We start from the raw sequence: 14,218 nt of genomic DNA on the forward strand, positions 1-14,218 counted from the left end.
CATTCCGTGGTGGTCAACCAGTGTGAAAAGAATGCACATAAATGCATCCTTCCAGAATTACTGACGTTATAATTCCATTCCGTGGTGGTCAACCAGTGTGAAATGAATGTACATAGATGCATCCTTTAATCCGAGGGAGAACGCTGCAACAGGACCACTCCAACAATTAACTCAGACGCATCCACCTCCACAACAAACTGACTAGCAGGTTCAGGGGTAATTAATATAGGTGCGGTGGAAAACCACTTCTTGAGTTTAGAAAACGCGGCTTCAGCTCACGGGGACCAATTAAGTCAGTCAGCGTGGAGGTGAGATCCGTCAAAGGTTCAGCGAGTTGACTATAGTTACGGATAAATCTCTAATAAAAATTGCCGGACCCCAGAAACCTCTGCAATACCTTGCGAGAATCTGGGATTGGCCACTCGGAGACAGCTTTTACCTTAGCCGGGTCCATGCATATTCCCTCTAATGAAAAGATGAACTCCAGGAATGGAACCGACAGCCGTCGGAGGAGTGGTGTGTGTCTTGCGCTGGACTTGATTCAGAGGGAGAGCGGAGCTGCTGAACCATCGTGGTCAGAACCGCAAGCTGAGAAGCCATTACCTCTAGAGCCAGGTTAGAAGCAGATATCTGGTCTTGATGTCATCCAAGCAAAGCTCCTTGATGAGAGAAGGCATAGCATAACGTTGTCCCCTCCGCTAGGTCTATGTGGGCCAGTTTATTCAGTCACGGTTGGGGAGTGGGGGAGGATGAAAGACCCAAAATACAGAGAAAGAGTAGAGAGAGAGTTTAACTTTATTAATTATAATTCAAGCAGTCATGTCTTGGTGTGCCAACGCCAGCTGAGGCAGGAAGGAAAACAAAGCTGCTCCGGGCTAGAGGAGAGTGTGTCCGTGAGGGGAGTGTGTGCATGTGGAAGTCAGAGGCACTCGGATGAGAGTCAGTTAAAGTTAATGAGGTACAAATGAAGCCCAGACTAATCTTCCCGAGACACGGACAGAAATCGAGGAATCCTCCTCCACAGTCTTGGGCACCAAGTGACAGGGGCAAATGCAAGCAGACAGGTAACCATACCTCAATCAACCAGCAGCCAACCAATACGTAAGCTCATCCAACAAGGTCTGTAGAAGGCTGGTGAGGTGCAAGCGAAGCCCAGAAAAATCTCCCGAGACATGGTCAGAATTTGAGGAGTCCTCCTCCGCAGTTCTGGGTGTCAGCTAGTGAGAGTGAATGCAAGCAGACAGGTAACTGCACCTCAATAGACAGGCAACCAACCGATACTCGAGCTCATTCCAACTACACAAGAGAGATAAATTAGACTTCACCGTAAACAGCACACATATCAACAATAGTGCTGGGCGATAAAACGATATCGATATTTATTGCGATAAAAAAATCCACGATATCAATGATAAGCTTTTGAGTAATTTTCTATATTTAGCCTGTATTCTATATCTAGATGATCAGGTGTGTGTTGCTAAAAATGCAAAAGTACAGCTTTCTTATCGTACGTTTCCACTAGCGCTTGGTGAGCGAACACTTTCAATTCCTTCCTATGGAAGCTGAGCACCACTTTCGCAAGGTGGATTGTAGAATTGACAGCAGTGTGGGGCAAGCTGTTCCCAAGTGTTAGGTAGCTTTGAGTGGATTTCTTCCACGTTAATGGAAACGCAGCCTCAGACTGTATGAAGTTGTTAATATCCCCATTATGCCAGTCACCGCGTTCCAGGTCCAGACCCCGGATTGATTCTATCAGGTCTGCAAGCCATCATTACGACAGGTGCGCCCTCTCATCGTCTCTAGTGAGCATCGCGACAAAACAACAGTGCTGGTTACTTTGCAGAGCTGATCTTTCTGCGCTGTATTATTGAATATTTTTCTCTAGGACTGAACATGTATCATTTATGCTATTTTCAAAATGTTCTCTCTGGAGATACCCCTGAACCCCCATACAGTATCATTCCTCAGTCACAAGGCCTTCTATGCCCCCATACTTGGGTATATGAATGTAATTAAATATGAAAATAATTTGAATGTAACAAAATACATATACTGTCATTATGATTCAAAATGAACAGATCATCTTTTAACATTCATATCCAACTGCACCCGATTGATAAACTCTATAAAATATTGTAATATTTGAATAGAAGATGCCACAGACACCACTGCTTTGGCTGTCTCTGGGCCCCAATGCAGTTTTGTATAGACTATTTTGACTGTTTAGGAATTTTTTTTCTGCCAACTTGTAAATAAAAAAAAAAGCGTGCAATGTGCAAATTTGAATGAATGTCGTGATAAATATCGACACTCAATGATATGAAAAAGAATATCGTGATAATATTTATTGCCATATCACCCAGCCCTTGTCAACAGTAACAGGGAACAAACTGGCAATGAAGGAGAGGAAACACAAGGAATAAGAAGGGAGTGCAATTAGCAGAAAACAGGTGGCAGCGGGCATGAAACTCATCACTGTAATCAGTGCCTCCACAGGACTGATCAGCGTTCCCATGGAAACGCTGATCACGCATGCCAGCTCCACCTGTGAGACATGAGGTAGAGAAAAACAAACAACAGTTTGAGCTGGCACACATACCAGAACCGTGACAAAGATAAATATACTTCACACTGTGACCTCATGCCAGCAACATATGCACACAATTACAATATTCATGAGTCCTCGTGTGATTTAAATATGTTGGGATGTTTGTCCTTATAAGCCTCTTATATATGGATCAGACCCTCTTTTCTTTGACAACAGAACATCTGTTAATGAGGCCTCCACTGTACCTGTGCATAGCTCCAAGTGTTGGGTCTGAGTAAGATTGACGAGTTATGAATAATGAATGAGATACTTAAAGGAATGTGCAAATTCTGTAATCCAGCACTCGAGTATAACCCACACAAGAACTTTTCAAGACCACATTTGTGTTAACAGTGTGCTGTATCTGAGCGAACACTATAAAGCATGCTTGATAAATATCCTGTTGGAGCTCAGGGATTATAAGAGAGGTTCTGCTAAAGGGTCACTGAAAATGATTTTTATACAATTCTTTTTCTAATATCTGCTGCCAATTCTCTGATATATGTGCCTATACAGAAATAAACTATCAAAAGTAAAACCATTTTATATGTGTTTTTATGTGTTTAAACAGCCCTATCATGATAGGGAGAAGAAAGAGAACCATAGCATTTTGTAGATTGCCATAACATCCAATAAAGTGACCAGTAGATATAGATAATGTACAGAATAGCCAATCATCATTGAGACAATTATCAGATTATCGATGCGTGAAAATGACATCAATCCCAAAATCCAGATCTGCTTTGGACAACTCTGTGAACTTAATACAAAGTCCACTTTACGACCAACCTCTACCTGCCACAGATGGACAGAACCGTGTGTGTTGGCTGTGGGTATAAATGGCTCTAGCTTTGCATAACAACACTGGCTCTGTAAAGACTATATCAGGTGATCTCTGTTGAATGTATTTCAAACATGAGGCTGCAGAGCACAAGATTGTAAACCATGCAAGATCTGTCCAGAAAGTTATTTTGGCAGTGGCCTGTTGTTCACTTGGTATGAGCCCTGGGTAAAGTGCAACTAAATTACAAAGGCAATTGTCATTTGACCCCCTTTGAAGTGACCTTCACGTCTAAATGCAGCCATAATGCTTGGGCTCAGCAAACAATTTAACAAAAGACTGTGGTGAGAAGCCATGCAAGCCAGACTGCAGTGTGCAACTCGGGAGTAATCAAGAGTAAGTACAAGTGGACAGCAAAATGTGATGCCACTTTGTTCTGATCTTCAATGGTGGTTGAGCTAAAACGTCCTTTATAAAAGCCAAAAAACCCCGGAGAAGGATAAATGTGTATTAGCTACATACTTATATAGGGACATAAAAGTTATTTAGAGACATAAGAGCTTCATTCCCATTGTTCCAGCTAATGATTTTTCAATTTGATATAATTCTCATTAGCTCTCTAAAATCTCTTTGAGATCTCTCACATTCACACCGGGCTGTTGAATAGGTTCTTCTTGTTTTCAAATTACATTTTGCTTCCACCACACAATGAACTGCACGGTCACAAACTATAGACCAATATATTGCTTTTTTATTTGTTTTAAATTAAATTAGGTTACTTAGGCTTAATTTAGAGTTATCAAATATAATTTCTTCAGGATATGATACATTTTATATAAATTCAGAGAGAATTTCATTGAGTTGGTGCAATCAAGAAAAAACAGTCAGCATACACATGCCACATCTGAACATTAAAATTGCATTTAAAATAGGGCTGTCAACCGATAAAAAATTGTTTTCAATAAATTCCATGACGCATTATTCGCAACAATACACATACATCATGATTTGCTGAGAAAGGTCCCACAAATAAAGATAATTTTACAAATAATGCACTGATTCTTGAGATAAGGGACACAAAATAATATATAATATAATGTTTTATATATATATATATATATATATATATATATATATATATATGGACATAAATTCCCTTTATAACTTACATCTTACTGAAATTTGTGTCAACTCCATCAGACATACTAAAAGCATGCTATTTTATGCTATCTCACAGGAGTGTAAAGTCTTTAATTATCTTATAATGGTGTTCAGCATAAAATACATTCTATATATATATATAAACAGTTTTCACACTATTCTGAAAAATCTGATGTTGACAAAATGTAATATATAAAGAATATGTATAAAATATTCTTTATACATATAATATAAAATGTAATATATTTCAAAACATATTTAAATATATTTAAATATTTAAAGCATGTGTTGTACACTGAAGCCATTTAGTTTTTTCCTAGGTTGAAGCTTCCTGTATAACCTAAATGGCAAAATTATTGAACAATTCTAACAGAAATTATCATTCTATCGGGAAGACATGCAGACTTGAGTGAGATTTAAGATGCCATTTATTTGATGAATGTAAACAGAAAAGTAATGTCTCTCTTTGGCGTAGGCCCTGTATGGTGGTCCGAGGGAGTTGTACTTGGAACCATCCTGCCGGAGATAGGAGGTCTGGTAAGTTTTTTAAACTTACCAGACCATGTGTCCTACTGTTGCATCCACCATGAGCAGGAAGTGGGAAAGGGGTCCTCAGAGTTATAACTGAACATGACATTTTCTGATTTATTCAGATACAAAATATCATTTAAACTTTACTTTATTTACTGTTTGATATCTCATAGATCTCTACCTTTCATTTGATATTTATATTTATGAATTTGTTGCATTTATAAACACTTTGTTTGGTAGTTTAACATTGTGGCCTCTTGCTTTGGACAGGTTAAGCTGTGCTGCTTGTGAGGTCTGTTGAGGCATAACACCACCTATTAATGCAGCTCAATGTACCTCAAGCTTGAAGTAAACCTCTACTTTTATTATGGAATGCATGTATGCATCAGGGATCATGATTAATTGCATTAAAATTGTTATATGTATTTTTAATATAATTAATCACACTAAATTAATACGTTAAACTGACATTCTTAATTTAAAATGATTAATTGCTTATTATAATTTTTTCACATTAGCTGTATTTTTAAGTATGCATTAAGTATCAATCCACTTCTATGTATTTGATAATGTGTCAAGTGATTTGTAAAGTGATTTGTAAACATTTTCTTCAATGCAGCTGCTAAGACTTTTAATTTCCCATGTTAACTAAACTGACAGCTTGAGAAGCTGAGAAGTCACTGGACTCCACGGATCAATTGTTAATATGGAGATTTTGTGTGGGATTTCATAAAGAGACATCTAGAAAAGCATTGTCATGACATTCTTTCTTACAGCAACTATTTAAGTTTATAATGCAACATTCAGACAATAAGCTTTTTGTCTTCTTGATGCTGCAATAACTTTCCTATTATTGCTACGTTTTTTCTCAGTATCTCAAGACCAAATAAATGGATATACTGTAGATGAATACAACAGATACAGATGAGATAAAAAAAATGAATCATATCTAGAAGAATTTTTTTTTTTTTACAATCTCACAGTATTGCGTGTTTCTAGGGCAGGTATTGGTATGCAAGTCAAAGTGGAAAGTAAACATAAAAGAAACGTTTGGTAAATGCATTATGAAACACAATAAATCCGTTTTATTTGAGGCCATTCAAAACAACACCTAAGCAAGATAAAGGCACACTTCATAACTTTTGATACAACAGCAATAAAACCTTAGGAACTTTTATTTCTAAATAAATGGGTTATTATAGACAACCTGTCATTTAGAGCATCATTTCTGACAGCTAAATCGCCACTGTGATATTATTTTCACAATTTTCAGCAATTATTGATCCAATGTCCACCTCTCTCTGGGGAAGTGGTATTTTTATTTTTTTATTTGCACGCCCTTAATAAATTATAAATGACCATCACTATTATATCAACATATTTACTAGACATCGATATTCCAATAAGGGTAAACCAATGGGCAAGAAACATCATAAATCTATGACCTAATCTTTTTAATATATTCATTGGTATCTTTTATTTCTCTCAAAGGAATTTTAAGAGAAACATCTCAGACGTTGAAGTTGATACTGAAATGAAACACAACTGAGATCTCCATGAAGCACCCTGAGCTGGGAAAGAGCAACCTGTGAGAAAAATCTTGTTCTTTAGGGTAGAGCTGTGGGATCTCGTTTGTTAGGGTTCAGAGAGTTTTGGTTTATGCAGCTGTTTTACTGGAAAGTGGACATCATGCAAACAATGGAAGACAGATCCAATCAAACTTTACACAATGGTTGACAGAATTCAATCCAATGCTTGGTGTGGTTTTATTTTATTTCACTGTTATAGTGTCATTTAGGATAACTATTTTGAATGTAGCATTTTGATGGTGTGTTGACATTAAGCATGTATTCACACACACACACACACACACACACACACACACACACACATGTTGTGTTTCCATGTTTTATGGGGACTTTCCATAGACATAATGGTTTTATACTGTACAAACTTTATATTCTATCCCCTAAACCTAACCCTACCCCTAAACCTAACCCTCACAGAAAACTTTCTGCATTTTTACATTTTCAAAAAACATAATTTAGTATGATTTATAAGCTGTTTTCCTCATGGGGACCGACAAAATGTCCCCACAAGGTCAGAAATTTCGGGTTTTACTATCCTCATGGGGACATTTGGTCCCCACAAAGTGATAAATACACGCTCACACATACACACACACACACACACACACACACACACACACAAACGTTTGGTTTCCATGTTATGTTTTCCATTTATGGGGACTTTCCATAGACATAATGGTTTTTATACTGTATAAACATTATAGTCTATTCCCTACCCTCACAGAAAACTTGCATTTTTACATTTTCTAAAAACAACAAAATTGTCCCCACAAACTGATAAATACACACTCACACACACACAAACTCACACACATACACACACACACTCACTCACTCACACACACACTCACACACATACATACACACACACACACACACACACACACACACACACACACACTCACACACATACACACACACTCACTCACACACACTCACACAAACACACACACACACACACACACACACACACACACACACACAGTTCATACATTTCTGCATCGGGTATTTGTATTTGTGAAGTGTTGTACTAAATAAATTGTGTATTTGCAAGCAGCAGCAGTGTGTGGGATATTTTTCTTGTTTATTTACTTAGTGTAAAATAAAAAAAAAGTTAATTGAACACATGTTGGCCTTTTATGACAACTAGCCCCAAACTGAATATTTAACCCATGGGTACATTTTTACTAAAATTAACATATTTCACCTTTCAAGATAAAATATCACTATAGCAGAGTATTTTTATTTGGCGTTATTTCCAATCAAGCCGTAATTTTGCCTAATTATCCAAAAAGAGTGAAAATACTATTAAATTGTGTGTATTTAGGATACTGTACATGTTATGAAATTAGCTTTTGCAACCCTTACAAAAATCGAGTTCCCCTTCTGTTGCTCTCTCCACGTTGTGTCAGAGAAGCGACACTAGGGGTCTCTCTTGAGCGCCGATATCCACCTCTGATCTATGAAAAAAAGGCCAATGAGAAGTTGGCAGCCGGTATTTGCATATCCCGCCCATATTTAAGCGGCGCAAATACGGGAGTTCATTCAGAAAATTTCTTCGGGAGCCGATGGTCGTGTCTGCAATTGCTGCATGTTACACACCGAGTTCCTGTCATTCCTCTGCTGCATGCTGTTGGATTCTACGGCGCACAACAGCGGATTTCTCCTGTTTGCACGGCTGTGCATTCCTGCCCCTGGGCGCTTCGACAGTTGTAGATTATAAAAGAACTCTCACGAGTCCTTTTTCACAAAAGAGTGATTTTATTTAAAAGAGTAATTTCCTCTAAAAGAGCAAAACACAGCAGCGTTGAACGTCCTTTTAAGGACGCATCTTTATAAAGATGCCTTTCCGCCCCTGTGTTGTTCCTGGATGCGGTAGAGTGCTCTCCGCTTCAGACGGCCACAGGTGTTGTCTCGTATCTCTGGGTAGCAATCACAATGAGGCTGCGTTTGTGGATGGTTCATGTTCTCACTGCAAGAACATGACCATGACAATGTTGCGGTCGTGGCTCACTTACAACAGTAAGCAAGCCACTCCAGCCGCCACCCGCATTTCTCCTTCTTCCCACGGGATTGAGGACGATGCCCCAGCATCGAGCCAACCGCGGGAAGCGCACGCCCCCTGTCTCACGGACCCCCTAGAGGACCAGGAAGACTCCCAGGCGCTCCTGAGACAGCCCACCCAGAGTCCAAGACGTTAGCTCCGGAGGTGGTAAGACCGCTCCGTCCCACGGTGGAGGGCCGGGAGGAGAATTTTGTGTTTTTTCATTTGCCACACCCCCCAACAGGGGCTGCAGTACCCAAATTCTCAATAAAAGAGCTATTTCCTTTGTCTCTGGGTCACATGGCCCGCAAATGCTGTTCTCACGGCACTCTGCATTCAGGCCTCAACAGTCCCGGCTTCCTGGATGCGGTGTCCCTGCCTTCAGCCCCACGACTGTTCCCCGGCCGGCCGGTTCAGACGAGTCCAGAGGACGCCAACATCAGACCTCCTCCTCAGTCACGAACCCGCCCCCTGCTGGGTGCGCGGAGCAAGGTAAGTGCTTTGAGTCTATTCTCAGCACCGGACCCTCGGGCCGCTTCACTGCCTCCCGATGACGCATTACCTGTTCCACACCGCTGCGAAGCCCCGCCGGGTACGTCCAAAATACTCGTCCACTTGGTGCCCCTAGCACGGAGTTTAGAGGCTTTCACTGCCCAGCCCATCACGCTGGCTGCACCGGACCATTCAACTCGGTTACGCAATTCAGTTTGCCAGGCCTCCACCCCCCTTCGTGGGCGTTAATTTTTCCGCAGTACACGGCGAACATGCCCAGTCCCTGCGCGAAGAAATGGTCTCCCTTCTAATCAAGGACGCGATAGAGCCTGTCCCTCCAACCGAAACGAAGAAGGGTTTCTACAGCACTTACTTCATTGTACCCAAGAAAGGCGGCGGCTTACGACCGATCTTGGACCTGCGAGTTTTCAATCGGACCCTGTCCAAACTCCCGTTCAAAATGCTCACCCAGAAACAAATTCTATCTGGCATCCGGCATCTAGATTGGTTCGCAGCGGTAAACCTGAAGGACGCATACTCCCACGTCTCGATTCGCCCTCGACATCGACCCTTTCTACGGTTCGCGTTTGACGGACAGGCGTATCAGTACACAGTCCTCCCCTTCGGCCTGTCTCTGTCCCCTCGCGTCTTCACGAAAGTCGCAGAGGCAGCTCTTGCCCCGCTCCGAGAAGCCGGCATACGCATACTCAATTACCTCGACGACTGGCTCATCCTGGAACCCTCGCGAGAGTTACTATGCATGCACAGAGACCAGGTGCTCAGGCACCTCAGCCGTTTGGGGCTTCAGGTCAACTGAGAAAAGAGCAAGCTCACCACAGTCCAGAGCATCTCTTTTCTCGGTTTGGAGTTAGACTCAATGACAGCACGTCTCTCCAACGAGCGTGCTCAGTCGGTGCTGAAATGCCTCGCTTCCCTCAAGCCAGGTACCGTGGTCCCTCTAAAACGATTCCAACAGCTCCTGGGGTATATGGCATCCTCCGCGGCGGCCGCGCCACTGGGGTTGATGCATATGAGACCACCTCAGCACTGGCTCCAGACTCGAGTCCCGAGCCGCGGCACGCACAATGTGAAAGTTACCAAACCTTCAAACCCTGGACAGACCTCTGCTTTTTACGGGCAGGGGTACCCTTGCAGCAGGTGTCCCGACGCGTTCTGGTCACAACCGACGCCTCCAAATTGGGTTGGGGTGCCGTGTGCAACGGGCACGCAGCCGCAGGCCGTTGGAACCGGGCCCCGCTGCGTTGGCCCCTGGACGGGATGCGGAAGATCTAGCCGGCCTACCACCGACCGTCATAGATACTATCAACCAAGCCAGAGCCCCTCGACCAGGCATCTTCACACCCTAAAGTGGCGTCTGTTCGCAAACTGGTGTTCTTCCCGAGCTGAAGACCCACAGAAGTGCGCGGTTAGGTCAGTGCTCGTGTTTCTACAGGAGAGGCTGGAGAGGAGGCTGTCCCCATCCACCCTCAAGGTGTATGTCGCCACCATCACGGCTCACCACGACACGATAGATGGCAATTATCTTGGTAAGCACGACTTAATTGTCAGGTTCCTCAATGGTGCCCGGAGGCTAACTCCCTCCCGGCCTAACCTATTCCCCTCCTGGGATCTCTCGACCGTCCTCACGGGCCTCCAGAGACCCCCCTTCGAGCCGCTAGATTCAGCTGGACTCAGGGCCCTCTCTCTCAAGACTGCCCTGCTGATCGCGCTTGGCTCCATCAAGAGGGTCGGGGACCTGCAAGCATTCTCTGTTAGCGGCACTTGCCTGGAGTTCGGTCCGGCAGACACATACGTGATCCTAAGACCGCGACCGGGCTATGTGCCCAAGGTTCCTACCACACCCTTCAGGGATCAGGTAGTGAACCTGCAAGCGCTGCCCCGGGAGGAGGCAGACCCAGCCCTTTCATTGCTGTGTCCAGTACGTGCTTTGCGTATCTATCTGGACCGCACGCAGAGCACTAGACACCCTGAGCAGCTCTTTGTCTGCTTCGGGGGACTGCGGAAAGGGAACACTGTCTCCAAACAGAGGCTTGCCCACTGGGTTGTCGACGCCATTTCATTGGCTTATCACACCCAGGCCATGCCCCCCCCCCTTGCGGGTCCGAGCTCACTCCATCAGGGGTGTTGCGTCCTCATGGGCACTGGCCAGGGGCACCTCCCTAGCAGACATCTGCAGAGCAGCAGGGTGGGCAACACCTAACACTTTCTCGAGGTTTTACAATCTCCGAGTTGAGTCAGTATCGTCCCGTGTTTTCTCAGGTCCGAGCCCGTAGAACTCGGTAACACCTTTCCCTCAGCCGAGGTAAAATAGTGCGCCTCCATTCCCAGGAGACCCCATCTTCGGGTTCGCTGGTTGACTCCTCCCTAACCCTTTTGGGTCCGCAGTTCAGCGGAGGAACTCGCCGACCCAAGCCACTACGGGTACCCAAACTACCCTGTACTGGAATAGGTGCTCCACAGGTAAGGCCTCCTGTTCGGACTCCCCTTGTGTGTAATTCTGCGGTACTGTCCCCTCACGAGCGGACCCCCCGTTTCTCCCTTAGGCAGTTACAGCTGCCTCGGTCGCCGTGCTTTATGCTTCCCCCCTCTACGAGGCTGGATCTACCACTGCACCAACTTTTCCACATAGGTCCTAACTGGCCATGTGATGTATTTGCAACTCTTTTCCTCCCCTGCAGGGTAGGTGTGGCCTCCGCAGGGTCTTCTCCCCCTGAAAGAAGGGCTAAGACCCCCTTCCCACAATGCGTGTAAGGGCCCCAGCCGTAGTTGCTCTATGCGAGAAACATAGAGAGAAAAGAGGCCCAGCCAGGCTGGCCTGTTCCCAGGTTGGCGGCCATCACCTTGTTCCCCCCTCCAGGGTAACCATAAGTACTCTTATGGCTTTAATGGGGCATTGGGGAAGGGTACGTGCAGTCTGATACAGTTGGTCGCCTTTGCACGTAGGAATACCTGCTCGCTCCTGTACCAGCACATGGCACGTTTATAAGTGGACCCCTAGTGTCGCTTCTCTGACACAACGTGGAGAGAGTGACAGAAGGGGAATGTCTAGGTTACGTATGTAACCTCCATTCCCCGATGGAGGGAATGAGACGTTGTGTCTTCCCCGCCACGTCTCTGAGCCGAGCCACTGTTGTGGCCGGACCATTTACGGCTCCGAAGAAAAATCCTGAATGAACTCCCATATTTGCGCCACTTAAATACCCGTATGTCCGGGGGCGGGATATGCAAATACCGGCTGCCAACTTCTCATTGGCCTTTTTTCATAGATCAGAGGAGGATATCGGCGCTCAAGAGAGGCCGCTAGTGTCGCTTCTCTGACACAACGTCTCGTTCCCTCCATCGGGGAACGGAGGTTACATACGTAACCTAGACGATTTCATTACAAATTTGCTGCAAATTTGGCACTCAATATTTGAACATGCAAATGAGCTTGTGATTTGCCGCAAATCTTTGCAGCTCTTCACCGGTAGTGGTGAACCTGCAGCAAACCTTTGGCAACAATGAACAATTTGCCACAGGTTTTCAGCAAAATAGCAATGACCTCTCAATTTTTGTAAGGACATTGGCCAAATCGGCAGCCACATTCATGTGCATTTCCTCATTGTTGTGAGAATAAATATAAAAATGAAGACAGGAGCGTCAGGAATGGCTAATTTTTGTTAACTGCCACATATACCTACAAATCAACATGCCTTCGGATTACAGTGGACAAATGAGCAACTATAGGTTGATTTGATCATTCATAAATATCACAGAATTGGCAGTGAGTACACATATGCTGCTTGAATAGTTGTCACCCAGTGTTATTGTTCACACAAGGGTCAACAAGTTAGACGCTGAACAAAATGTCTCTCTCTGTGATGTCCCAATAGATGACACATCCACGCTGGGATAATTCTGCTTCAACTGCTGATTTGTGTAATAGTGGTGGCTGATGTTTGGGCTAAAGCCCCTGATCCTGGCACAGCGGGACGTTAGAAATGTTTCCAGGAGATGCTGTTATGCTACAGATATTAGCAGACTAGGAAGGGAAGAGTGTCACCTACTGGCCCATAATAATAAGTCTGAGAGCTTTCAGTCTCTAGCCAAACAAAGAGAAAAGACCCAACTCTGCTGAAATGTTTGAAAGTTTTCTAACAAGCCCATTTGTAAAGAATTCACATCTCAGTTATTTTGATTGCAGAGCTATGGCATAATGAACATTGTTACAGCATACTCTCTATGTTCATTGCAGTTACATTGAATGTACAGCTCCGTGATACATGGTGTGGGCATAATCTGTATCAGAAACATCCTGGCTTTGTCAAATTGAAAAGTGTTCTACCTTTGCTTTTATCTGAATTGCATAGAACAAAGACATCGTAACCAACCACATGGACACGAACCACCACAAAACATTCATGGCTCTTTCACACCTCAAGAGACTTAAAGGAATAGTTCAACCAAAAATGAAAATGCTCTCATGCCAACCCAGATGTGTGTGACTTTCTTTCTTCTGCAGAACACAAACAAAGCTTTTTAGAAGAATATCTCAGCTGTGCTGGTCCTTACAATGCAAGTGAATGGTGACCAGAACTTTGAAGCTCAAAAATCATAATCCATACAACATTACGTGGTTAAATCCATATCTTCAGAAGCGATATGATAGGTGTGTCTGAGAAACAGATAAATATTTAGGTATTTATTTACTATATCTAGCCAAGTGGAGAAGTTTCATGTAATTTAACTTGTCATAAATTGGACGTGGCCCCTTTAAGAACTCCTCGTGTTGCGCATACATGCCGGTTAGAGACGTTAAAACAAACCTTGTATAACAGACCTCCTGGTTTTGTTCATCGGTTGATAAGTCTGTGGGGTAATGTAAAAGTCTACACAAAATGTTGTTAAATTGCATTAATGTTTTCACAAGAATCATATGTTAAAATTGAGTGTTTGGGTTCATTTTAAGGGATGCATATCTGTGCACACATGTAAGAACTGGGTATGTACAATTAGAATGAATCATATCTCAT

This window comes from Xyrauchen texanus, chromosome 6 (assembly GCF_025860055.1).
Source record: "Xyrauchen texanus isolate HMW12.3.18 chromosome 6, RBS_HiC_50CHRs, whole genome shotgun sequence".
NCBI lineage: Eukaryota > Metazoa > Chordata > Actinopteri > Cypriniformes > Catostomidae > Xyrauchen > Xyrauchen texanus.